The sequence below is a fragment of the Cervus canadensis genome, chromosome 11 (assembly GCF_019320065.1).
Source record: "Cervus canadensis isolate Bull #8, Minnesota chromosome 11, ASM1932006v1, whole genome shotgun sequence".
NCBI lineage: Eukaryota > Metazoa > Chordata > Mammalia > Artiodactyla > Cervidae > Cervus > Cervus canadensis.
Genome location: NC_057396.1, coordinates 47,956,140 through 47,983,747, shown reverse-complemented (window position 1 = coordinate 47,983,747; position 27,608 = coordinate 47,956,140). Strand labels below are relative to the sequence as shown.

Below are 27,608 nucleotides of genomic sequence, written 5' to 3'. Positions count from 1 at the left end.
ACCAACTAAGGAGCTAAAACTCAGGAAGGCTAGTGAGTTTTCCAAGGTGTCCCAGACTGGTGGCATTTCAACAAGGTCTTTCTCATTATACAGCCACCTTTTCCATTGTTCGCCCAAAGCCCATGCTTAAATGGTCCAGCCAGAGAATTCCCTCAGTCTTCCCTGCACTGAGGGCCTCTGGCCAGGAGGTGGCGCCAGGAGACTACCCAGGATCGTCAACCTGCCGGCTTCGGACAGCGGCCCTAAGACGAGGGCTGGGGGCACGTCTCCACATTGCGGGAGCCTGGCCTCTGGGGCTGGCGCTGAGCAACCTCAGGACTGGGTTCCCAACCTCAATTCCTCCTGACCTATGCCCCAGCCCTTCTCCCACTCATGCCCGGACAAGCTCCAGCCTTGTTCTCAGATCCCCCACCTGGGTTAGGTGACTCTCAGGAGCCAATGGAGATACTGGCAGGGCCCAGAGCCAGGGCTGAGCCGTCCAGCTGAGGAAGAAGCCCAGGGAGTGTCTCCCAGACTCCAAGCATCCACAGCCCAGCTCCACTCCATGTACGCTATTGGCAGAAACACTGAAGGCCCTCACCCCTCGGAGGGGACTATCGCTGCCGTTTCCTACTTTCAGTTCAAACGACAATGCTTGGGGTTGGTCTCTGCCTGTAGCAGAAGCAATCCAGTTTAGACATAAGAAAAAACTGATGGGTTGAAGCTCCTTGGGCCCCTTGGATCCTGGGGTCTCAAGATACCTCTTTTGATGACTCTGTAGCCTCATCCCATCCCAAACCTCACCTCAAGGCCCTCTTATCGGGAAGGGATGAGGTGGCCTGCTGGCCAGAGGCAAGAGCTGGAAGCCTGAGTCACCACCTGCCAGACGGCCAGGAGCCAGCTCAGACCAGGCTGGACAAGGGAAGAGGCCTCCTAACCTTGGCCTGCCTGCCTGCCTTCTGGGAAACAAGGCCTGGAAACCCCCTCGTCTGCCCCCCTCCCAGGGCTGTGAGCTTAGCAGCAAGTGCACAGGATGACAGAAATCAAGACCCAGCTTCCTTCCCTTGAGGAGTCAGATAAGCTGGGATCCATCACCAACTTGCGGTGTGTCCCAGAGTGAGCCACGTACCCTCTCTGAGCCTGAGTCGTCGCTAGAGAAATGGCTAGATTCCTGAGGTCCACTCCTCCCTGGCACCCAGAGAACAGTGGGCCAGGGCACAGCCAATTCCTCCTAGAGGGGTTTTGGTCTCACCTGTAGGATCGAGATGTCTTTAACAGCAGGCAAAACTTGGCAGGAGGATGGCACACAGAGGGAAGGGAACTTGATTTCTCTTTTCTTTTCTCACTTCCCCTTCTCACCTCCTGCTAAACAGAAATTAAAGCTGGAACTGAAATAGTCATTTTGAATGTAAGGAAGGGGAAGCCACAGCTTTGGGGAATTTGGGAGTTGAAGCTCCTGCTTCTAGTCCTTCTCTGGCCTCTACAGGTTGAGTAAAGAAGAAACTTAGCTCTCCTGCAGCTCGATGATGCACAGGCCCCAGCTGCCCATCGATGAGCTCATGTAATCCCCACCACAGTCTGGACAGATGTTCTTATTGTGCAACAATACTTCACAAGCCATTATCTCATTTACTCTTCAGAGTTACCAGTACTTCACAGGCCATTATCTCATTTACTCTTCACAGTTACCAACCCCACTTTGCAGATGAGGAAACCAAGGCCTGGTGAAGTTAGCAAGAGGTTCTCTCTTAGGCACGTGTGTGTATGAGCAGGTCTGAGATCATGGCGACCTGGTGGGCACAGAGCTGAGAAGTCATAGGCAATCTTGCGGTGAGGAACTATGCCACAGAGCACGCCCAGAGAGCCAGCTGTGACAGGCGGCCCCTGTCAGAAAAAGGAGAGTCCGTAACGGCCGACTTTCCAAGTCCACGCCCATGGGGGGTGGCAGCACCTCCCAACCAGGGTTCTGGGAGATTTCAGGACCTTTCAGTAAGCCCTCTTTCCCAGTGCCAATGTGAGAGTGTCTTTTATTCTTGCCTGGACCCCCCAGGCTGTCCCACTTTTAAAATCTCCCCATGGAGGTGCACCACTTGGATCTCCCTTCATGAAGGACCCTGCTGCAAGCGGTGTACATGGCTGACAGCCTCCTCTACTACCTTCAAAACCCACCTATCCTCCCAGATAACCAGGCTCTAGTCTACTGGGGAAGAAATGGCCCAGGTCCAGCTGTCTGGCTTGTCTTACAGGCCATCATGGTTCTGTTTCTCTGTAGTTTCTCCCACATAATTCCCAGACCCCTCTCATGATGACAGCCTCCCCTCCTTCTTTCCCTGGAGCCTTGAGGATCTGGGAGTGAAAGGCCTGTGACCTAGATCTTCCGAAGAGACAAGAGTGGACTCCTCAGGCCCTGTAGCTAGCTCAGGGGTGGATGGGCAATCTTTACTGGGTGCCTCCAACTCTGGAGCATTTGCTGGAACACTGGAAAGGAGTGAGGTCTCCCACTGGGTTTGCAAAGCTAGTAGGAAGTGAGCCTGGAGCTGCTGGAGCCAAGTTAACTATGTGCCTGGCACTATCCTACAAACTGAAGATACTACCACCAGGGAGAAGACTGTCCAAAATAAAGCCAAGGGATGGCAGAGTTGAGAGGTGGGAACACACAGAGGTGTTCCTGAGAACACCATCAAGCACCTGATTCCAGCTATGCCTGAAGCTTTACCTTGCACTTGACTTTTTGAAGGCATGAGCTAATACATTCCCTTTATGCTTCAGTCTGTTTGACCTAGGACTGTCACTTAAAATCTGGAGTCCTGCCTACAGTCCTGCACCCCGCTGCCTCCCTTCCCCACGGGCTGCCCCCAAGAGCCCATCTTTACAGCTTTGGCCATGGAATCCTAATATCCCTGCAGTGGAGGCTGGAACTGGCCATGAGCCTGGAGGATATCAGCAGAGGGGCAGGAAGCCACTGAGGGCCTGTCAGGTCAAGCATGGATTCCATGGGGGCAGCCAGGGAGCCCCCCTGACCACTCATTTTCCATGAGGAGAGCCCCTCTTCCATCAGCTTCTGGAGTGACCAGTCACCTCAGTATCTCCTGAGAAGGAAACTAGAAAGGCAGAAATCCAGGGTCTAGTCTTAGATTCATCACTCACTTGCTGTGTGATCCTGGGCAGGTCACTTCACCTCCCCAAGCCTCATTTTCCCAAACAACTTTACTGCTATAGCTTCTTGGCTACCCAGAAGGTGCCAGGCACACAGCTAAGTGCTTTTGTGGCAGGATCTCTTTCATTCTTACGACAGCCCTGTGTGGTGAGCTATTTATCCACATTTTACAAGACAAGGAAATGGGCTTTGAGAAAGCTGGTGACTTGCCCAAGGTGACATGGTGAGTCAGAGGTGAGCCAGGGGTAGTACACAGATCTGATTAATGATAAAGTCTATGCTCAGGAAGAGAGGTGACATTTTCCCTACAGGAAAACTGAAGCCAGAGAGATCAGGAACTTTCTCAAAGTATACAGTAAATCCACAACTCCACCCTGTCTCTCGGGAACTCAGTGGCCTGAGACAGGACAAAAGAATGGGGACCAGGAGTCAGGGCAGAAAAGAAGAACAACCCAAGGGACAATGTTATCCAGACACCCTCATTTCTTTAACTTTGTTAGGAACTGGGGACAAGGTCTGCTTTCCCTTTGTGGCCCCAGAGACTAGCACAGTCTCCAACTCCCAAGAGGCACTGGCAAATGTCAGATGAGTGGACCAGTCTGTAAAGATGAGACTCAGGGCTCTGTCCTTGGTGCTGCCTGGCAAAATAAAATAAAACAAAACAATAAAATCAAATCTTTGTCTTGGCTGATGACATAGAAGACTTGTCAGGGGGAATGAAGGTCATGGCCACAGGAGCAGCACCTCTGAGCCTACCTGCGTCCCCCAGCCGCTGACCCTCAGGAAGGGCAGACCACCCACACTGCCTGAATGTTTACTGCAGGTTATGGTCCTGCCCATTTCCCAGATAGACACTGAGGCCCTAGAGGTAGGTAACTATGTCTCCAACTCTCACAGGCAAGGTTTGGGTGCAGAGAAAACTTCAGAGGAACCCCTCACTACCCACAAAAGGCAGCCCTCTGTCCTGGCCCTGCTCTGACCGTCTCCAGCACCTGAGCCCATCTGGCAGAATCAAGAGACCCACCTGGACCCCAGAACCCAGGGGTCAATGATAAGTCTCTGAGTTCTGGATCACTAGGCCAAAGAGGCCTTAAAAGCATCTGACACAGAGCTCTCCCCCACCCCTCAGAGAAGGAGGCTCCCTGAAGCCTCTTTGACAGACTTGTCTGGCCTCTGCTCACATACTCCCCATGACGGGGAGCTCACTCTTTACCAGCTGAGCTACCAGGAAGCCCCCTTTTTCTCCCAGGTCACTGCATTTCACTTTGAGAGAACTCACTGAGATGTATGCTTTGTCATACCAAGCCCAAGCACTGCCCCCGTCACTGCTTCCATTCCCCAGTCTAACCTGCCTCTGGGATCCCGGACCTGGCTGCCTCCAATCCCTCAGGACCCCCTGCAGAGACTGTCCCAAGACTGTCATCAGCTGGTCTTCATTCCCGCCAGCAAGTCCAGGGTTCATGTCCAGGCCCAGGGAACGTAGTAGTGGAGCCCAGAAACCAGGCAGGAGGTCAGGAGGCCATAACCATTTCCAAACCTGGGGATAAAGCCCTTTGCCTCCATGCTGTCTCACTCCCTGCATGGGGACTGTGAGGGGGGCGTGGCCTCTTCCCTCATCTTCATATGTGGGACTGGGGTCCCATCTGCGGCCAACCCAGCATGGGAGGAACAGTGCATTGTGGGCATCTGAGAGGTGGCCTGGGAGGAAGAGAGCAAAGTCAGGCACCTGCCAGGCTCAGGGTGTTGAGAGGAGGGTCACTGGGTGCCACAGGGGGTCTTGCTGTGAAGTACGCTTCTGTGTGTGGAGTGTGTATGAAAAATACAGGACAGACCTTACCTCCTTCAGGTGGTCACTCAAATGACATCTTCCCGGTGAGGCCCTCTCTCTCCACTCCAGTGAAAACTAAACCTCCCACCAGCACACACTCATCTCCTCTCCTGCTGTATTTGTCTCCTTAGAGTGTATCATCTTTTTTTTTTTTTTTTTTGAGACATCAATGGTTTATTGGACAGAGAAGCACACACCATCTTTAAATGTATTATTTTATGTGTTTGCTTATTGTCTATCTCCTCCCATCAGAACATAAACTTCACCAGGGCAGGGATTTTCATGTTTTATTCACTATTTTATTCACTGCATCCTCAGTGCTTAGGGTAGTGCCTGACATATAGTAGGTACTCAATAAATATTTGTTGGATGGATGGATGAATTTCTAGGGCTAGTTTGAGAACAGAGTAGACATAGGAACAGAAATCTGATGGCTCATAGGGAACTTGACTCAAGTCTGTGTTTATATTGCAAGCTGCAGTCGGTACTTGCAGTGTGTGTGTGTTGGGGATTGGGGGCTGATAAAGACCCGTGGAGCTGCCCCTAACTGGCGGTATGTGTTGAGATTCAGGCTGTGAGCAGTCCCAGCTGAGAAGGGTGAACAGAACATGGCTGGGTGGGCCTGGGCTGCCTGCTTATTCCTCCTGGCTGTCCAAGGTCCCCATCTCCTCCACCTCCTCCACTGACCCAGCTCTACCCTGCTCTCCCCCAAGAGCCTCCAGCCTGCACACCATCACTCTCTTTGCACCAGGGCCTCTGAATTGGAGGCCTCCAGCACTGGGCCAGCATCTTCTCGGCCCCTTTCCTTTCCCCTGCCAGCCTGGACCTTTTCCCCAGGACACCAGACTCCTGAGATCACAGCTCCTCCATTTGTATCCCTCATCCCTGGCACCAGCAGCCTGCTCAGCCCCACACTGCCAAGCCAAACGTGGATGAAGGACTTGACTCAGCCCAGGGCCCTGAGGCCCAGGAACTGATAGCCACCCGGCTTGGCTGGGCTCCCAAACTTCTGCCTGTCCCGGAGCAGCCTCTCTTCCTTCTTGTCCAAGACTTCACCCCATCTTTCTTGTTGGGCCTCCTCTCAACCCCAATAGCCCACAACTCATCCTTCAGAGCAAAGGAATGCCTTTCAGAGGCACCTCCTTCAACTCCCTGGGCCACAGAAATAAATCCAAGGCTGCCCCCCGCCCCCCGCATTTCTGCACCCCTGCTGGCTCCTTCCCTCAGCCCACAACACTCTCCATCCTCAGCTCTCCTCTTAGCAACACCTCTTCCTTGACCCGTGTCTCTCCAGCTGTGCTGCTTCCTCCTTCACAATCAAGCTTCTGGAAGAGTCCTTGCTGCTCTGCTTCTGTTTCTGCCCTCTCTGCCCACATTTCTCACACCCATACAGTTGAGCCCCGGGCACAGTAAAGCAGGGGGTCTTTGGGCCCAGCTCAGGGGAGAGCAGTAGGCACCCTGTCTTTTGAGGTGAGATGGGGCCTGGGAACCAGTGACTATCTGAGCTCCATCACAAGGAAACCTCAATCTCAGAAGTGATCTTGATGCAACAGGGTTTCAGAAAACACAGGCCACTGTGAGGTGACTTCTGTTTGATGTCACTCCTGCTGAGGCTGGTGCAGGTCTGGGGGGAGGGGAGCCTCATCTGTGGCTTCCAGGAAAAAGCCTGGACTCTGTTGGGAATTTGGGGTGGGGCTCTGGATAGGCATGGCACCACCAGAACATCTGTTTAGGTGGGAACTGGAGAATTCTGGAGGAGGTAGGTGAGAGGACTGACACCTTTACATGGCTCATGATATTTGTTTGAGAAAACATCAGTTGTCTGTCTCACACACTAGGATGGGCTGTTGATCACAGAGCAGGTGAGGGTGGGGGCACAAATCTCACTCAGCTATCCCCCAGTATCACTCCTGATCATACAAAATACAAGGCTCCACTCCCAAATGGGTCTCTCCTCAGAGCTCCCTGGAAAATCCAGAACTCTTCAAGCCCAGACATTCTAATTCTCCCCATCACTCCCATATACTTCACTGAACCTATCCTGACCCCTGGGCGGGGTCCAGGTCAGTTAGAGTCAAATGTCCATTCCTGGCATCTCCAGCCCTCTGCCAGCCATCACAACTCCCTCTGCAGATCTTGGTACCTGGCAGACCTGGTTTCCATCCTGGCTCTGCAACTTATTAACAGTGACTTTACCTCTCTGAGCTTCAGTGTCCTTAATGATAAAATAGAGATAACAATGCCCATCTCACAGCACTGTTGGGGCTCAAATGTAGTAATGTGTAGCTAAGTGTTCTAGAACACTTAGCCCAGAATCTGGTGCAAGCAGGTATTCACTCAGTGGGGCTTCTTACTCATAATTTCATCACAGGCCAGCTTAGAAATGGCCTCACTTGCAATCTTTACTTATCTACCCACTCACTCACTTATTCACTCATTCATTTGGCATGCATTTGCTGGGAGCCTTACGATATGCAGAAATTTCACTGGGCTTTGGTCTTTGCCCTTGAAAAGCCTCAGCTGATGCAAAGACAGATGAGGTCTCTGGGAAGACAGAGGAGGCCCCATCCCTGCCTGGGTTATCAAGGAAGGCTCCCTGGAGGAGATGATTCTTTAGTGGACTATGGACAAGGAAGGGGAGGGTGTTCCCCACTGAGAGACCTACTGGAGATATAAAGGCACAGGTATCCACAAGTGTTTGTGTTTGCAGGAGGTGAGGCTGAGAGGTCATCAGAGCCAGGTCCCAACAGGGACCAAAAACACACAATTGCCAGACCACAAATTTGGCCTCTGTGTTATGGGCTCCAACCAAGGAACCCTAGATGGTTTGTAAAGCAGAGCAGAAGTGTGATCAGATTTGAGACTTAGGAGGTTCTTTATGCTGCTGGATGGGGGATGGATTGAATGGGAGACAACAGGGCCTGAAAAGGGGCCCTGGCCCTGGAAAAGGGAGGCTGCAGGGCCAGCTGGTGGTAGGGCCAAATCAGGGGCCTTGAATTCCTGGCTCACAGCAGGCTCTCGCCCCTCTTCTGCACCCCTGGACAAGCTTTGACAGCTGTCGTGCTGGGAAGACAGACTGGAGGGGTTAAGTTCTCAGAGATAACCCATTCCCGTCCTCAGATCACAGATGGGAACCCAAGGCCCAGAGCACTGGGCCCTAGTCTCAGCCCTAGGGCTTCCCTGGTCTACAGCCTTCTAGAGTGTACGGAGGGCTTCTGCCCTTGAACCTGTTCCCAAGCCTGCCACCCAGTCTCTTCCCCGGGGGAAGCAAGGGTGTGGCTTGGGTAGATGGGATCTCAGAGGGGCCCAGAAGGATGACTTGTTCCAACTGCCCAGCCCACATAGGCCCTCCCATTTCTGAGTGGGGAGAGCGGTCTTAGAGTTTCCCGAGTTCTCTCCTGTCCTCCTTCACACCCTTTTGGCAGCTAAGGAAACTGAGGCCCAGAGAAGAGAGGCATTAAGCTCCTGGGATAAACACAGCTCTCTGGGCCTTGGAATGAGTGTCAGGTGTGGGAGACAGAACACTGGGCCCCAGTCTCAGCCCTAAGGCTTCCCTGGAAGCTCAGTCAGTAAAGAATCCACCTGCAGTGCAGGAGAATGGGGTTCGATCCCTGGGTCGGGAAGATGCCCTGGAGAAGGAAATGGCAATCCACTCCAGTATTCTTGCCTGGAAAATCTCATGGAGAGAGGAGCCTGGTGGGCTACAGTCCATGGGGTCGCGAGAGTCGGACATGACTGAGCAACTGAATCACCACCAGTCTCGGCCCTGCTGCGAGGGGCTGGACTCATGATTCCTGAGGACGCTCAGCTGGGGAGGGGTGGAATTCCTCCTGAAACAGCACCTGGCTATGGCCTGGCCCCGGTGCCAGCAATGTTTCCAGTGCTGTTCCAAGGGCACGCTTCCCTTCCATACCAGCCTCTGGGAGGCACGGCTGAGGTCCAAACTGGAAGAAACCATGTACTCCCAGGAGGGAAGGTCTGGGCTGGCAGAGGAGCCCAGGCCCCACCCTGCCTAAGGGGACAAATGATCCCATCAGCACACCCGGGTGTCCCTGGGGGGCTTGGTGAGGAGGCCTGGCTCTGGTCCCTAGAGCCTGCAGACCTGACCAAGCCGCCTCCATGTCTGGCCTTGTGCTTGACCTTGACCCTACCCAGGGGAGTGAATGGATTGTGGGGGGGTGTATGGGACTGCACTGGAGAGACGGTTACTAACTGGTTACAGTGATCAGTGCCACGTGACGGCTACCCTCCAGTCTCATGAGGAGAGGCTGGTGCGAGGGGCGGTGGGCAGAGCCCCACTCACTGTATTTCCCCGATGGGAAACCTGAGGCCCCACTTCAAATTAATCACCAAGCTCTGCTTGTTCTCCATCTTTTTACCTCTCAAGCTGTCCCCTTCTCTCATCCTGCAGTCCCTGCCTCAGCCTAGTCAGCAGCCACTTCATGCTCCGTGTCTTCCACCTCCCCAGCCAATGCATCCCCTTTCTGCAGCTAGAGACATCCTTGCTCAGCAAAAAACTAACCTCAGGGCCCCCTCCCCCACCGCCGCCCAAGCACTGTATGGCTTCCCAGTGCCTAGGGAAAAGAACAAGCCTAGGCCCTGCAGATCCCTCTGTTCTCAGCACTCACACGCAACCCACCCACTCTCACATAACCCACAGGGCACCAAGCCACTGTCGCTTCCTGAGACCAGCTGTGCTCCGCTTCACGTCCCAGTCGGTGCTGTGTGTGCCCCTGGATCGCTCCACAGGGCAGGTGGCAGGCTCCGGCTGTGAATTCAATGACTCGGGAGACCCAGATCCCGCCCTCAGGAGCTCAGCATAGAAAAGGAACTTACAAGTACCCGAAGACCCACAATCCGAGGCAGACATCCTGTTCCAGAGCCTGGTGGGAGCCCAGGTGGGGAGGGATGGTTCTGGGGGGCAGGGAAGGCTCAATAGAGGAGGCAGCAACAAAATGGCCAAGTGTTCACAGAGGCCAAGGGCATTTCAGAGAAAACAGCAAGGGCAGAGACTGGATGAGGCACGTGGAAGGACAGTGAACACAGCTGGAGCGGCCAGTGTACCAGCAAATGTGGTCAGGAAAGAGGATCAAACTTATAATGAGACAAGCACTGAGCCCAGTGTGCCAGATACACAATCCCCATTTAATCCTCATCATGACCTGTGAGACAATACTGGTATCGTTTTCATTTTATACTTCAGGTGGGAAAACTGAGGCACAGAGGGGTTAGTTGACTTGCCCAAGGCAGCACAGGTAGGAGGAGTGATGGGCTATGAGCCCGGGCAGTACAGATCAGAGTCCATAGTCTCTAGTGCACCAGGGCTGGGGTAGGGAGGCTCTCAGGTGGCAGGCAAGTCCAGCCTCTCCACTGCTCTGCCCCACCTGCCTGGGACCTGGCTTGCTTAGGCTCACCTTCTCACTAATCACAGGGCCCCATAAATGTTGCCTGCTCCAGGAAGTCTTAAGGCATCAACTAGAAGGATTCCTTCTACTTCCAGAAGCCCCCATGGGAAATCGGAGATGAGGTATGACTTTTCAAACAGAGCCTCCTAAGTCCAGCTGCCCCTTGGATTCCTGGACCCCCTCTGCCTGTCAAGGATCTCTGACTGTGGGGAGCCCCCTCCTCCATTCCATGATAACCTTGTTCATTCAAGGTGGGCACCTGACCCAGAGCGGGTCAGTTACAGCAGCCATCCAGACCCCTTACCAGTGATTGGTTTGGGGGAACCAATTAGGGTCTACCCCAGAATTTTGGTGGAATCAGCATGAAAGTTTCCCTCCCAGGATTATTAGCCATGAGGGCCATGGGAAGCCTGGTGCTTCTGGAAAGGACTTGGATGAGAATGTAGTAATCCAGCAGAAGGTCAGGACCTAGATGAGAATGTAGTAATCCAGTAGAAGGGTAAGAGAGGAACTTCCCAGGTGGTCCAGAGGTTAAGACTCCACACTCTCAATGCAGGGAGCCTGGGTTGCAATCCCACAGGTCACAACTAAGACCTGGTATAGCCAAAAAAATAAATATTTAAAAAATAAAAGAAAGTCAGGAGAAACGATAGAAAAAGAGAGAGTACTGATGGCATCATTGTAATTGGTGGATCTAACCATGTCTGATCTAGGTCTACTTCTGAATTTTTCTTTACATCCACTAACACAGTTCCTGTTCAAATTAGCAGCATTTGTCAGATGCAATCAAAACATGCCTGACCAACATAACAGCAAAACCACAGACAACAAAGGAAAAAACAAATTGGATTCCATCAGAACTGAAAACTTTTGAACATTAAAGGACACCATCAACAGAGCAAAAAGCAACTCACAGAATGGGAGAAAATAATTGTAAATCATACAGAGGATATGGGATTAGTATCCAGAATATATAAAGAACTCACTCCTACAATTCAACAACTACAAAAAAAAGGCAATGCAAAAATTGGTAAACGACTTGAATAGATACCCTCCAAAGAATATGTCCAAATGACTAATAAGCACTCAAAATCTGTGTTTTGAAAAGATGCTCATCAAAACTAATCAGCCGGAAAATGCAAACCCAAACCATATGGAGATACACACCTCACAGTCATCAGGATGGCTATTATAAGAAAAAACATGAAATAGCAAGTGTTGGTAAGGATGTGGAGATAATGGAACCCCTGGACATTGCTGGTGGGAATGTAAAATGGTGCAGTTGTGAAAAACAGTAATGGCAGTTCCTCAAAACAAAGAAAGAAACAAACACAGAACTATTAAAAGATCCAGCAGTTTCACTTCTAGGTGAAAAGAAGTGAAAGCAGAGACTTTCAAACAGATATTTATACACCAATGTTCCTAACAGTATTATTTACAACAGCTTAAAGGCAGAAACAACCTAAATGTCCATGGATGGAAGAATGGAGAAACAAATGGTGGTACTCGTGTGGATGTTTGCTTTCAGTTTTCTTGGGTACATACCTAAGAACAGAACTGTTGGGTCATATGGTAACTCTATGTCTAACTTTTTGATGAACTGATAAAATTTTGCAAAGTGGCTGCACCATTTTACATTTCTATCAGCCACGTATGAGAGTTTCAATTTCTCCATGTCCTCATCAACACTTGCTATTGTCTTGTCTTTTTCCTTATTGCCATCCAAGCAGGCATAAAGCAGTCTCATACTGTGATTTTGACTTACATTTTCCTAATTACTCCTTTTTTGTGATTGTTTATATTTTACCTTTTCAGTATATGTATTTCTGATCTAAGGCCTGACATCTTTGGTGGAACAAGTACCCCACAGAGTAGGAGAAGCATGACTTTCAGGGCCAGACTGTCCTGGTTTTGCATCCTGCCTCAGCTTCTATTAATATTAGCTATATGACCTTGAGCAAGTGATATAAAACTCCGAGTCTCAGTTTCCCCGCTGACTAGATGTGGATGACAGTATTAACCTTTCATGGTATGGGCCTGGCACAAGTAGGTCCTCAGTGACTCACTAAGTCTGAGAGTTTGACAGTGGCACTTTCCAGGTTGGTCAGGAGACCTAGGCTAGTGACTGTCCCGTTTTTAATCTATTGTCTGTTTCACTTGAGCAACTTTCTACAGCAGAGGTATTTTAGGCTGCCTCAGACCTCAGCCTCTGTGCTTCTGTTTTCCCTCCGTGCCACGAGAAATGAGACTGCGCACCATAATGTCAATGTTGGTCAATCTGGAGTGTTCATTCTAACACCTTAAAAGTCTTGTCTCTTGCCTCAACCATCAGACTGCTGATGGTTTAGCTGCTATTTACAGGAATATCTCCTCCCTCATAAAGAGCTCTCCAGGGCAAGGAAGGAAGTGAATTAAACCTTCCTACGTGTGTGTTAAGTCACTTCAGTCGTATCTGACTCTTTGCAACCCTATAGACCATAGCCTTGCAGGCTCCTCTGTCCATGGGATTCTCCAGGCATGAATACTGGAGTGGGTTGCCATGCCCTCTTCCAGAGATCTTCCCAACCCAGGGATCGAACCTGTGTCTCTTATGTCTCCTGCATTGGCAGGCAGGTTCTTTACCATTAGCACCACCTGAGAAGCCCCAAACCTCCCTAAGAACCTACAAGTAATGTTATGTGCAGTATTTTCTTTTGTCCACTCCATGAGCTGGCCAGGTAGGTTTTAGTACCCCATTTTACAAATGGGGAAATTGAGATTCCAAGAAGTTAAATGACTTGTCTGAAATCACAAGGCCAGCAAATGCTGGTACCCAGATGCAAACCCAACTCTGATTTCAACATCTGATTTCTTTTCTCTGTGCAAAGTGTCCCCCACCCCTACCCTGCCTCCCAACAGAAGGTCCTTCAGGAACTTCTGAATGAATGAATGGCTGATTCTCATCCTCCTGACTTGATAGAGCTATTGTCATCTCTTTGAGCTGAGATCTGCCTCTCAGACAACACAGGTCAACACAGGTCTCCTGGGGCCACAGAACAACCTCTACTCTGTTCCAGGCCATAAAAATCAGTGCTGCACAGGGAGTCAGGATTCCAGGCTCTGCCCCCACTACAGATTTAACTCATCCAGGCTTCAGTACCCAGCCCATGAGTTCTCTAATCAAAGGGCTGGATCTCCTCACCTCTGGGTCCCTGGCATGCAGCACAGGGCTTGGCACATATGCCACTGAGCCAGCCTAGGCCATCTCCATAGACCCACACGTGCATCTTGCCCAGGCCTGCCCTCTCATGGGAGCTGTTAATGACAGGGCTGGCCCTGGGGCAGGGGTAACAGGAAGATACCTCCACATGCCCAGCTCAGGGCACTGGCCCTTACCAGATGTGCCAACAGTCAGAGAGGAACAGTCAGAGCTGGGCCAGCAGATCCCCACTTCAGACTGAAAGAGAAACCTACTTCAGATACAAATGGGGAAACGGTTCCAGGATAAGAGGGGTGAGGGTGGGTGTCACTGGGGAGGGCCTGATAGACACAGCTTCCTGAGAGTCTTGACCGGCCTCTGTTGCAATGGTACCTGTCACCAGGCTCCACTAACTTCCTCTAGGGAGGACAAGTTAGAATCTCAGGTCCAATATGGGACAAGACACTTTAATTTCTCTGAACCTCAGCCTCCTCCACTTCAGAATGGGGTAACAATAATCTTGGATGCATTTGCTTTCATGTGAAGCACTTAACACGTAGTAGGTGTTCAATAAATGACAGCCATTGTTATTATCACGTAATCTTCTCTTTCAGCTCAATATTGACTGAGTGATTTATTCATTTGTTCTTTCATTCATTTATTCATTCAGTCAACCAGTCAGTACACCCCTGCTAGGTAGGTGGCAAGAGTCAAGAATAAAGATTTTGGAGTTATGTAGGAGTTGAAACCCTGTTGCCACTAGTTGGGTTGCATAATGTAGGGAAAGCCATTTCCCCTCACTGAGACTTCATTTCCTTGCCTGTAAAGTGAAATTAGTAAGAGTACCTGGGTAGAGAGTGCTGGGGGTTTTATGAAGAGCCAAAGGGACAGTGATGTGAGAGTGGCTGGCATAGAGCCTTGGAGGGAAAACAGGTGGCAGGTGGGCTGTGCAGAGGAGCCAGGTGAGCTGCCAGCCCTCCAGACTGGGCATCTGGGCCTCCAGGGGCAGGATGGGGTGAGGACGGGCTGGAGAGGAGAAGAGTCAGTGAATTCAGAGACAACTGCTGTTTCCGGACCACAGGCGGCTCCCTTCTGGTAAACTAAGAAGCAGTGAGGAAACATGGGAAAAAAGACTGGGAAAAGTTTAGGGGGGAAGAGTGCCAGCCAAATGGGAAGCCTCGGGCAGCACGGAGTTACCCCCCAGCCAGGTCAGGGGACCATGCACAGGCACACATGTGCACACACACTCACGAGCTGCACATTCTCACTCATGCAAACACACCTAAGGGCTTGCACACACACACACACACACACACACACACACACACAGATGCACCATCAGAGGCCTAGCACTTTAGAGTCCGCAAGCAGCCTTCTCATTTATCACCTCATCTGATACAGAGGGGTAGAGAGACTGTCCCTGGATTGGCTTTGGACCCGTTCTAAAGCTGCCAAGAGATGTGCGTCCCTGGTACCTTCCAGAGGCCAGGGCCCATCCCATGGGCGGTGCTGCTCAGCTTTCCCTTCACGGTATCATCGGAGTTGGATGACAACAGAAATGCCAGAAAAGTTTTAACCCAGCTCCCCCAGATAGGCTTGTTCACCCTGCTGTGCTCCTCTTTAACAAATCGCACCAGGACGCCAGACTCACTTTCCTCACCAGTCACACGGAGGCAAGTGCCTCTTCCGTGGATGCCCATCTGGTCCTAATCCGTCCCAGCCTCTTCCCACCACAGCCTCCTGCGGGCACAGCCTCCGTTTCCAAAGATCAGGGGGAGGTCACTGTTACCCCCATTCTACACACTGAGGCCCAGAGAGGGAAAGTGACTCACACCAGGCCTGTGTGACCCCCAGTCCTGCCTGCACTGCTCGTTCCTCCTCGCAGCCCAGGCCCACATCGTCGCCGTCTCCTCCACCCTCTGCTCTGCACAGACTGTAGCTTTAGCCACAATCAGGCCAAAGAAGGGAGGAGAACCCCCAAGTCCGCGCGCACTCTCTCTCCATGAGAGAGTGGGCTCATGACCTGTAATGAGCCAAAGTGGCTGCAGGTGGTCCCTGTGCCAAGCTCTGGGCGCGGGGTGGCACTCAGCACCCTCAGGGCACTGACCCAGAACACTCACCCAGGAGGCAGTGAGCGCCACGCAGGTCCGTCGAGAGTTGGGAAAATTCTGACTCCTGGAGCAGTCCCTCCTTCTCGTCAGTTCCTGTGCCCCCAACTGTCACATGTACAGCTCACAGTCATCCCCGGAGACAGCCAATGAGGAAACCGAGAAATCGAGGAGGGGAAGTAACTTGCCTCGGCCCAGAGCTGGCAAGCAGCAGGGCGGGGACCCAAATCCCAAGAACATTCCAGCTCAAGGCTCTAAAGCCAAAGCTGACCCAGGCACTGCCCAGTCACTTCACGCTCTGAGTGTGATCATCCCTGGAATGGTACCATCAAGTCAACCCCAACGGCTGCCGGGAGGACTGAGTGAGGTGGCATTTAAAGACCAGGGGCTTGGCCCTGGGGCTTGGCACTCAGCAGATGACTGTTTTTCTCCTCATCTCCACCCCACCCCTCAGCCCTCTCCTGGCCTTTCTCAAGTCTGCAGAGAGTCCTGGCCCCGCTCACTGCCACCCTAGGGAATAACTAACCTGGTTTTCTCAGCAGTGCCTGGAAGGTCCATTAAAGGATGTGGAGACCCTGAGACCAATGGCTCTATGGTCTGGTCCTCACCCCACAGGTCCAGATGCCATGGCCTCCCTCAGGGGACTGAGGATGGCTCCTAAGAGTAAGGGGGATTTGGGGGGGAGTCCGAGCTCAGGCCAACCCCCTTTCCTAGCTTCAATCCAACCTTGAGCTTGGGTTTGATAAGAGGGCAGTCAGGGGGACTCTGCCTCAGGCCGGTGGTGGGTCTGGGCCAGCTCCTCCCCATCTGAAGATTAGTCCTCCTCCTCTTTCTTTTTCACAAGTATTTATTGGGCACCTTCTCTGTGCAGGTAATGTTCAATGCACTTAAGAGCACAAAACAAACTCTTTGCCCTCATGGCATCTACATTCTAGTAGGGGGGACAAATTTATCTTAGTTTATGAGTAAATACGTAGCAGGTCAGGTGGCGATAAGAACTATAGACAAACATAAAGGAGGGTAAGGGACAGAGATCCACAGGGATGGATGGAACTTTCTGGGTCTTCTTCTCACAAGACCAACTCCCACCTAACCTGGAGCAGAACCGAGGCCCTGAGCCCCAACTCTGTGCCAGTCCCTGCCTTGGTGGATCACAGCAGAGGCCAGGGGCCCGGGCCGGGGATCCCCGGGCACAGGCCACAGCTCAGGACCCCCAAGGCTGCAACATAGAGCGCCCAGAGCCTGCCTTCCACTCGCAGCTCTGCAGATGCTTTCCCCAGGATTGCAGGAGAGTATCCACCGACCAACCCTGATGTTTCATTGTAGAGACCGATTGTGGGTCCAGAGAGGGGCAGAGATTTGCCTGGAGCACACAGCAATGCAAAGGTGTCTTTGTTCCCCTCTCCTCTGATGGGTCCACAAGGGTGGACTAAAGGCTGAGCCTCAGCAGGGCACTGACCTATGAGAGGCTACCTGTGTCCTCAGCCAGCTCCTCCACTAGGCCCACCTAGCAGCACCAGCCCGCTCCATCTCCCAGCTCTGATAACCAAATTCTCCTCTAAGCCCCTGGAGGCTGAAACCACTTTTCCTAGCCCAATCTCAAGAGACTAGAATTTTGGTCAACTCTACCTCGTCTTGCTCAGATGTGACTTCACATGAGTCCCATCCAGCCCTGTGGATCTCCACCCATTCCCCTCCCTCATGTCATGACCTGACCTAGAGCTCTTATCACGACCTGACCTGCTACCTGCCTCAGTTCCCTCATCTGCCAAATGGAGGAAATGAAGGCAATTAGTCTCGGGACTGTCATGAAGAGCGAGCAAGACACTGGCCAGAAGGCAGTCTGCAGACTTTCAGGTGCTACTCACATGGCAGAGGTTGCTATAGGCTCAGCATGCCTGTGTATCTGAAAGCCAGCCTCCTCATGCTTATGGAGCCTTGAGGCAACCCCCAGAGCAGGGTCTTGACCCTTAATGGGAAATAAGTGAAAATTCCACAGAACTGGTTCCCTGCTCCCAACCAGGGGGCTGGCAGCTGACAGGAAAAGCCCTTCCTCTATCCTTGTAGTGAGAAGGTGAGGGGGGAAACATGGAAAGGGAGAGGTTGGGAACCCTGGGAAAACTGTCCTTATTCTAGGAGGAGAAGGTGTGAGCTGAAGTAACTATGCATCTCAGGCCCCTAGGGTGGGAGAGGACATTCCTACATGAATGGCAGGTACACACATGTCTGCATGGAGTGGGAGGTCAGCAAGGTGTGGGTCTGACCTGGAAGATGCCCATGTATTCACAGGGTGCATGAGTTTGGAACTGCACCTGTGTGTATATGGCACACGTGTGTGTCTGTGGCCCTAAAGTCTGTATGTTCACATGTATGTTTGCCTGTGCTTGTGTCTCTACATGTGGTACACACATGTGCCCACTCCTGAAAGTGAAAGTGAAAAAGTGAAAGTACTAGTCACTCAGTCTTGTGTGACTCTATGACCCCATGGACTGTAGCCCAACAGGCTCCTCTGTCCATGGACTTCTCCAGGCAAGAATACTGGAGTGGGTTGCCATTCCCTTCACCAGGGCATCTTCCTGACCCAGGGATCGAACCTGGGTCTCCTAAATTGCAGGCAGATTCTTTACTGTCTGAGCCACAAACCCCCAGTGCTCAGGCCTTGTTTTCCCAGGCTCGGGAATCCTTGCCACAATCTCAGGCAGCCTGGGATGCCACAGAAGATTTGTGGGGTTCCTGGTCACAGCAGGTTCTCAATTTCCCTGGGAACAAAAGCACTTGCATAAGAGGAAAAGGAATACTTAGAGGATTAACTTAGCCTGCTCAGCCCTGGATGTAGGCTTCTCATGTGAGGGGGTGTATGCCAAAGGCCAAAGCCCTTTTCCTGGGGTCCTCAGACCCTCTGCTGCCTGTGGGCACTGGCCCCTGCAGAGCCACCCTCCTGCCTTCAGTCACCAGCAGGAGCCCCCGTCCAGGTACAACAGTCAATCACTTTACAGTTTACAAGGATCCTATCCAGAGCCAAGTCCTCACAGAGTGGAATGAAGTGTGGACTTCGAGCAAAAGCACTGGTGTCCTTCGATAGCAGGTCAGGAATGTGCCTGGAGGCCTCACCTCAACCTAATGAATCAGATCCTCAAGGGATGGAGGCAGACATTGACACTTGAAAAGCACTGATATAGAACATTCCATACAGAGCCAGCCCCTCATCCTGTCAGTTCTCCCAGGATGGCTAAGGCCCATTCAGGTAATCTATACTGGCAACCCCAGAACTCACCAGAGTGCTTATACTGTCTCACTTAATCCTCACAAACCCACACAAAGTAGGTACCATGATTATTACCATAACAGAGACGGGAACGTGAGGCACACTGGGTGGATAGGTAACTTGCCCAAGGTTCGTAAAGGTAGTAGTAGCAAAGCCAGGATTTGGACACTGCTCCATTGTGCACCAATGTTTCCATGTCTGGGTGGGAGTCAGTATGGTGGGAAAGGCAATTGAAAAAAAAGTGAAAAATCCAAGAATCAGTGGATGTTCTCATGAGAATCTAGCAAATACCAGATTTTACTGGTCGATGGCTTTAGAACTTGCATCTCTGTGCATAAAGGGCTAGAAGCAGCTCAGACAAAAGCCACACATGCCGCATGATCCTATTAGAGGCAGAGCAGGACAGCAGCAGAAACCTAGACTGAGATGGTGACTGAGCTTGCTGGCAGCCAAAGTAAAAGGTGGGAGGTAGGGAGGCTGCGAGGATTCCAGAGCTCAGCCAGAGTCACAGGGCTGGAGACAAGGTGACCACTGGAGAGATAGATACAAGGGAGGCATCTTCACTGGGGCTTGATAATCAAATGGGGGAATGGGGAATAATGAGAAATGAGGAAGAAGTCAAGGATGCACCCAAACCCCTCCTTCCTGTTAGGGTGACTGGAGGGCAGAGAGCACATAGGCAAGGACTGGACAGTGCCTCACACAGCAGGTGCCTGGTGAGTGTGTGCCACCTGTCCCCTGCTCTTCATTCATGCCAACGCCTGCTCATACCAGGGCCACTCCCACCTTCCCCCCGCCTCACTCAGCCTAGAGGCTCAGGACCCTCCTGGCTTCACTCTTCCACCAATCTCTTGGGGGTTCCTGGTTTACGACCCCAGCCTCCAGAGCCACTGCCTGAGCTCCTTCCTTCAGTTGTCAGCTCGGGGGCCGGGGAGTGACCATAGGGAAATAATCAGGGCAAACTTTGTGAATCAGCAGGCCTGCTGCCCAGGGCTCTGGGCGGGGCTGGCAGTGGAAATGCTACAGGACAAGGGGTGACACCCAGGGAATTCCCCCCATCTCTTAAACTCTCCACCAATACAGGGCTCTGCCAAAGGAAACTGCCCCCACCCCACCCCTCCACCCTGCCCCTCAGTTCTTTAAGTTCTGAGACCAATTTCTCACATGGGGGCTATGGCTGAGTGGAGAGAAGCGAAGAGGGAGCACAATCATGGTGCCTTCTGCTGTATTTTCACTTCTCTTCATCTGCTCATTCGTTTCTTTATTCTCTCCTCACTCATTCGGGCTTCCCAGGTGGTGCTACTGGTAAAGAACCTGCCTGCCAATGCAGGAGACGTGAGAGAGGTGGATTTGATCCCTGGGTGGGTAAGATCTCCTGGAGGAGGGCATGGCAACCCACTCCAGTATCCATGGACAGAGGAGCTTGGCGGGCTACAGTCCATAGGGTCGCAAAGAGTCGGACACGACTGAAGCGATTTAGCACACACGCTCCCTCATTCAACTAATATTTATAGACTGGTCCAAGGACTGGGTTTCCACGATAGTGCTGGTGTCCCCCAGTGGTCAGAGAGAGAGATCAGGGAGTTTTAGTCCTGCAAACCAGATTGCCAGAGGAAAGTGACTTTTTGGTCCAAAGTCACACAGCTGAAGCGGGGGCTGGCCATCAGCTCTCCACTTGCAGCCCACGCTGAGTTCAGATTCGGCTGCGCTTTAAAGGTGCTGTTCTTACTAGCACCACAGGAATCTTTTCTACGATCTAAGGTGCTTGGAGAGTCTCTCAGACATGATAATGTTTGCCTTTGGGTTCTCCTCAGCCCCATTTCTTGTTCTTTCCCTTCTTTGTGTCTCCTCCAAGAGCCCAGTGATCCCACAAATCCCTCATCCTGTGGGGAACGATGACAACTCGGGATCTGAACAGTTTCCTCTCCTGGGACACCCTCTCTTGAACCATGGTCTACTCCAAGCACCTCCCTTGCCCTGATGAGAAGGAACCCGTGGGTTCACTGTCATTCCTCCTAGGCAGCATGTGGTCATGGTCCAAGGACCTTCCCTCAGCCCAGAGGAGCAGTTCCAATGGCTGTGGCTTGGTTGTGCAGGCCCTTTCCTGGGGGCTTCTCAAATAATTCTGCTGAAGTGACCTCTAGTGTATCTTTCCTGGTAGTTTATAAACTTGAAAGTGTCAGACTGCCAGAGCCAAGGTCAGAATCCTTGAATACTGGAGCTGGAATCAGGAAATGTTATAGCTGGAGGAAAGAAGTTGGAATTGGGATTACAGGCTTTTTTAGAATGCTTGAGTTGAGATTACAGACTCTTAGAGCTAGGGCTGTAGAATCATAAATAATGAGAACTGGAATTACAGATCAAAGGAAATGAGAGACAGAAATGATGCCAGCATTACTCCATTCCACCCCTCAGATAGCCAAGAAGAGAGAGCCGACCCTGGTCACCCAGCCCGTGGAGTCTGGGCCAGGCCTTCCGCTGCCCCACAGAGCTCTGTTCTCCAGATCTCCCAGAGTGGCAGCCAGGGTCTCTGGGGCCGAGGCACTCCCTGCCTGGGGACAGTGGGGACAGTGGTCTGCTGCTCCCCTATCCTGAGCCTCACTGCCAGCCCATCACAGCACCCCGCCACCACCCTGGATATATTTAGGTGCCCTCCCTAAATAAGTTTCCACCGCTCTGGCCACTGCCTTTTATGTCCCCTCCTCCTCTGAGGCCTCCGGGCATCTTCTCTAAACTGACCTAATGAAATCCCCAGGAACAAGGGCTCTTGCCCGGCCAAGGCAAACATTTCTCCACCAGAACGAAGCCTGGCCTGAGGGGTCTCCTAGTCCACTCAGTCTGGAGCTCAGACCCACCTGCTCGAACTCTGACACTGCAGCCTCCCTCTAGCTCCCAGGGCCTGCTCTGGCCTGAGGACCACACATCCTTGATCCTGCTCTTCTTAACTTTCTTCATTCCAGGCAGAGCGCACTCCTGCCCCTGCCGTTGACAGTCCCCAAACACAGACACACACACACACACATGAGTGCGCACACACACACACACTCGAGAGCACAGGCCAGCATTCTCCTGTTTCCTCTGGTGTTCGTTGGGAGAGAGGCCTCCGTCCCAGCCCCACTCTGCCCTGGCACATCTCCTCTCAGCCTCTCTCCCACGCTTCATCCCAGGCCTTGCCAGAGACTCAACACCTTCCCCTTTCAGACTGAATCTTCCCAGGAGCCAGAGAGTCACTGAGAGTTCAATAGTGATAGAGGCTGGAGACAGGAATGGATCCCTCAGGCATTCTTAAATGGGAGACCCTTAGACTCCCACCTGCCCAGCTCCAGGCCAATCATTGGCTCTGTGGAATCGGAGACTTCTTAGGGCAGGAACAGAACTACTATGGGGGGGGGGGGCTCCATCACTATCATTATAGTTTTATAACCTGTTAAGGGTTTTTATGTGCCAAGCACTTTACATCCAGGAACTCATTCAGTCCTCACAATAACCCTACAAGGCAAACACAATTAAAGTCTCCATTTTACAAAGGAAGAAACTGAGGCACAGAAAAGTTTTGCCCTAAGTCCTACATGTAGAGAGTGCCAGAGGTAGGATTTAAACCAGGCCTTGACAACGCAACTGCCTTGACAGTCCCAGGTGGTGACGTGCTATAGGAACTCCCTTCCCCATGGTCCCCTGGACTCCTGTAGCCTTTTTCTGCCCAGCCAGTGCAGAAAAGATGAGAACATTATTGATGGTCAAGAGTTCCTCCTGAGAAGCCCAGTTTCCCTGCCCCTGCACTAGAGATGACCAAGACAGACTCCAACACAGTTTCCCCATGCAAGACACACCCCAACTCCACTGTGACCCCTTCCTTCACACAGTACACGTGGCCACACACAGCTCCAGCTTCCCAACACACAACTCTGCCGCACACATGCACACACACCATGTACCAGTCACACTGCCGCACTCCCCCAGGAGGTCTAAGCCCTGCCATCTCAGTTTGGAGGACAGGTAGGGGATTCCTCCTACTTTGCAGGTGCCAGAGGGCTCCCAGCAGGATAAACCCAGCTTATCACCAAGCCCTGTGTCAACTCACTGGATAGGAACTTACCAAACGATATTTTTGTGCACTCTACAAAAACATTACATAGAGGGTTGCAAAATCCACATGAGTTTTGAAGATTAAACAATGAGACTTCAAAGAAGCTTCTCCTGTGTGTGTGTGTGTGTGTGCATGTGTTTGCTCACCCATGCACACCTGTGGGAGAGTGAGCATGGGAATAGCTGCACTTCCTCCAACCAGATCCAGGGTGAGCTTTCACTCTCCCAAGCCCTTCGGGGTGCTGGGTAAAAAAGCCAGAACCACCCTAGGGTCATGGGAAATGATCTGTCAGTAGTAAGAGCTGCATGAATGCTTCTCATCTTCCATAATTTGGCTCAGCATGCTTCACAGAGCCATGGATGTGCCACACATAGTGAGCACACATTTCACGACAGGCACAACAAGCATGCATGCACCATCACGTGATGGTTCCCACCACACAGTGGGCACACACCCTGGGCACACACGTGGAACCCCCAGGTTACCCTGGCACAGTCACTCACAGCCATAGGTAAGTACCACACAAACTTTTTGCATGCAGAAAGTGAAAGAGTTAGTCGCTTCAGTCTGGTGGGACTCTTTTCGACCCCATGGACTGTAGCCCACCAGGCTCCTCTGTCCAGGGAATTCTCCAGGCAAGAATACTGGAGTGGGTTGCTGTTCCCTTTTCCAGAGGATCTTCCCCACCCAGGGATCAAACCCGGATCTCCTGCATTGCAGGCAGATTCTTTACCGTCTGAGACACCAGGGAAGCCACAATTCACTGGTCACACACACAGCAAGCATGCACCATCGCTAACTGCATACACCCAGTACACACACGTTGCCCACATTAATTTCTTAAACACTGCTCACAATAACCCCCGCCGCCCCCCCCCAACACACACACTCTCCATCCCACACCCACACTCACTTCCGGGAACCCTACCTGGGGCGCCAACGCGTGGGCAGACCTGCCCTGTACCCATGCGCCCGGGCACCGCCTGCCCCTCGGTCCCCTGCCCCGCACAGTCCTCACCTGGACCGAGCAGCACCAGTGCCGCGGGACCGGGGACGGCGCTCTCTTCGGCTATCGGCTAGGAGGCAACCTCCTGAATCCAAGCGTAGCTTGGGCAGCGGCAGCAGCTCAGACCACGGGGACCTCCCGGCTCCTCGCGCCGCAAGAGCAAGGGGGCGGGGAAGGGGTGTTGCCGTGCAGCCCTGCGCCGGCGCTGGAGTCAGTCCAGCGGGGCTGGGCAGGGCTGCCCGCTGCTGGGGACTCCGAGGGCGGTATAGATTTGGAAGAGGCCACAGGTGTCAGGGTCTGCTGCTCTGAACTGGGACCCAGGACCCCTGGACTCCATACCAGATTCCCTCACCTCTTCTACCTTCCCTTGGCCTCGGTTTCTCCCTTTGTGTTGGGGCCAGGGGCTTAAGTGGTTATTCCGACTTTCCAGCTCTGACATTCTAGAGTCCTGGGATAGTGAAAGGGAAGGAGGGATAAACATAAATGCTATTTCTTGAGCATCTACTATGTGCCAGGCATCCTACTAAGTGTTTTAATACATTACCTCGTTTAATCTTCACAGCGATTCCAGAAGTATTATCCTTATTTTACAGATGGTGAAACTCAAGCACAGAGAAGTGAAGTGACTTGCCCAAAGTCACACAGCTAGTAAGTGGCAGATCTGAGATTTGAACTCAGTCCAACTCCAAAGCCCAAGTATCCCAAGTGGATTGGTGGCACATTCCGTACCATACGCTGTTCCCAGATCCTCATAATAATCTCAGGAGCTTGCCATTACAAATCCATTTGACAGATTAAGAAACTGAGGTTCAGGGAGATTATTTTACTCCAGGTCACCCAGCTAGTGAGACATCCTACTAAAGATGGGGGTGGGAGTGATACTGGGCTAGTATAATGAAAGTGCCTGGCACATCATTGGTGCTCATCAGTGTCAGTATTCCTCCTGTCACTCCTCCTCCCACTCTTTTATCTCCTAAGCTCTCTCTCTTTTTTTAACATTTAAAATTTTTTATTTATCTAATTTATTTATTTTTGGCCGTGCTGGGTCTGTGTCGCTGTGGGGGCTTTTCTCTAGTTTTGGTGTTGGGTGTCTTCTCATTGCAGTGGCTTCTCTTGTTGTGGAGCACAGGCTCTAGGGCAGGCAGGCTTCGGTAGTTGTGACAAGTGGGCTGCGTAGTTGCAGTTCCCAGATTCTAAAGCACGGGATCAGTCATTGTGGTGCACTGGCTTAGTTGCTTCTTGGCATATGGGATGATCCCAGATAAGGGATCAAACTCGAGTCTCCTGCGTTGGCAGGTGGACTCTCCACCACTGAGCCTCCAGGGGAGCCCTCCTCAGCTCTCTTATGCACAGTGGCCTCGAATTCTCTCATCTTGGAAACCTCCCCTGACTTGTAGCTCTCAGACTAGCCAGCCCCTCCTCTTGGCTACCATTGCAGCTTTTAGTCACCAGTTATTGAGTTCCTATGTGACAGGTTCTGTGCTGGGACTGTGGATCTAAATCAGTAGGAGACTCCAGATAGTGCTGGCCTCATGGAGTTTATAATCTAGTGGGGGCCCTAGTTGTTAAATAGTCACATAAATTAATATGTAATTACATACTGTGGTAAGTACTTAGAAGGAAAAGTGAAGCTTAGAGGAGATAGTATAATGGGAGTGGGAGGGGGAAGGCATCTAGTTTAAATTGTAAGATTTAGGGGAATTCCCTGGTGGTCCAGTGGTTAGGATTCTGCACTTCCACTGCAGGGGGCATGGGTTCAATCCCTGGTCAGGGAACTAAGATCTCACATGCCCCTAGGCTCACTCAGCCAATAAATAAATTGTAAGTTTTGGGAAGATTTCCCAGAGGCCAGAGTGAGGAGTTGGCCTTGGCCTCAGTCAGGTGATGGTTGGGGGAAGAGCGTTTCAGCCAGGGAAAATTTGAAGAGGGTGAGACAGGAGAGGGTTTGGCGCATTCCCGGACATGAAGCTCAGCCAGAGTGGGTAGTGCCCCATGAGCCAGGAGGCTTGGTGGGAGATGGGGCTGAAGAAGCAAGAGCAGCAGCCAGCCCAGAGCCCAAAATCAGGACTTTGGCCTTTGAAGAACCGTGGGAGTCATTAAAACATTTAGAGCAGTAGAGTGACATAATCAGATATCCTTTTTTTATTGGGGTATAGTTGATGTATAACATTTTATGAGTGTTGGTTGTACAGCATAATGATTCAGTATTTGTATATCCAATATCATTTTAATCAGTGTCTCCAGCTGCTAGATGGAGATTAAGGAATGGGTAGGAGGGGCAAGGTGGCAGCAGGTCTCCATGTAGGAGTCTGTTTTAGCATCTGAGAAAAGATGATGGCAGCTGGCCCAGGAAGGAAGTGGGGGATGGAGTTCGAAAGCCAGAGCAGGGATATTTGGTGTCATGAACTGTGGTCATACTGTAGTCCCCCTGACCCGAGGGGCCTTGAGGTGCGGCCATAGCAGAGGGCCGGGGTCGTGGTGGTGGTGGTTGCTGCCAGTCCTTTGTGGGGAGAAAGTGTTTACCTGTGACTCAAGGGACTTGGGCCCCTAGAAACCCTCACTTAGGGAAGCTCTCCTCTCCCTTCATGGTAGTCCTTCCAAATCCTCCCTCTTCACAAACTCTAACTCACTGACATCCCATCCTCGTCTGCTACCTGACTCACCAAGAAATTCACTCAACAAATGCTCACTGGTCTTCCCAGGTGGCGCTTGCCAGTGCAGAAGACAGTAAGAGACATGGGTTCAATCCCTGGGTTGGGAAGATTCCCTGAAGGAGGGCATGGCAACCCACTCCAATATTCTTGCCTAGAGAATCCCACGGACAGAGGAGCCTGGTGGGCTATAGTCCACGGGGTCGCAAAGAGTCAGACACGACTGAAGCAACTTAGCATGCATGCAATTGTTTACTAGTTCTGACCTGTGTTAGACAGACATTAGGACTGAGGCCAGGCTCAGTGGGGGGCACTCACTTAAGTTCCTATGCCCCCCACCCCGGCCTTTCTGCTTAGCATCCCCTTCCCCAAGAGGTGGCTCTCCTTCTATCTGAGATGAAGGCCCCAACAGTGCCCAGAGCTGCTCTCTGCTTCTGCAGCCAGGTCCTCACACCCTCGGGAATCCTGGTCTCCCTCCCTGCTGGCCTGTGAACATGCTTCAGTGTCTTCTCAAGCCTTGGAGGCACCCACTCCAGCCACTGCCTTCTCTTTTCTTCACTGCCAGTGGTCTGAGAAAAATTGCCTCCTCTGCAGTCCTCAGCCCATTTGTCTAGTCTCTGCTTGCAGAACCTCCCTCTAATGGCCCTTCTAAGGACCCAGTGACCTCCGTGCCCCTGAAGGAGTGCGTAGGAAGTCACTTCTAGATACTGTCAGAAACTCCCTGTGTGGTTCCCACAGTACCCTTCTCCTCCTGCTTCCCAGACTCCTCCCAGGGCTCTAGCTGATCCTCATCTTCTCTGCTCACTGAGCACATTCTCCCTGGGGCAGGGCAGTGGCTCTCCTCAAATTACCCCTGTGTGCTGGGCACTCACACTTCCCACCTCCAGCCCAGCCATCCTCCTGCACCTCAGACTTACTGCTCCCTGGACTTCTCCCCTCTGATG

General features: G+C 52.0%; 1 protein-coding gene and 1 non-coding gene across 7 annotated transcripts in view; one reads left to right on the top strand and one right to left on the bottom strand.

The window, feature by feature from the left end:
- The window catches only part of P2RY6 (pyrimidinergic receptor P2Y6), a 32,587-nt gene extending 8,433 nt beyond the window's left edge, over positions 1-24,154 (bottom strand). Inside the window, exon 1 of one of the 6 annotated variants that reach the window (XM_043482641.1) lies at positions 24,026-24,154. The gene's annotated coding sequence lies outside the window, so the exon portion shown is untranslated. The other 5 variants (XM_043482646.1, XM_043482643.1, XM_043482644.1 and 2 more) reach the window with 5 other exon arrangements.
- A 1,561-nt stretch (positions 24,155-25,715) lies between these two features.
- On the top strand, positions 25,716-25,788 carry TRNAG-UCC. The gene has a single exon. It is a non-coding gene; the product is annotated as a tRNA-Gly (tRNA).
- Positions 25,789-27,608: the final 1,820 nt, after the last annotated feature.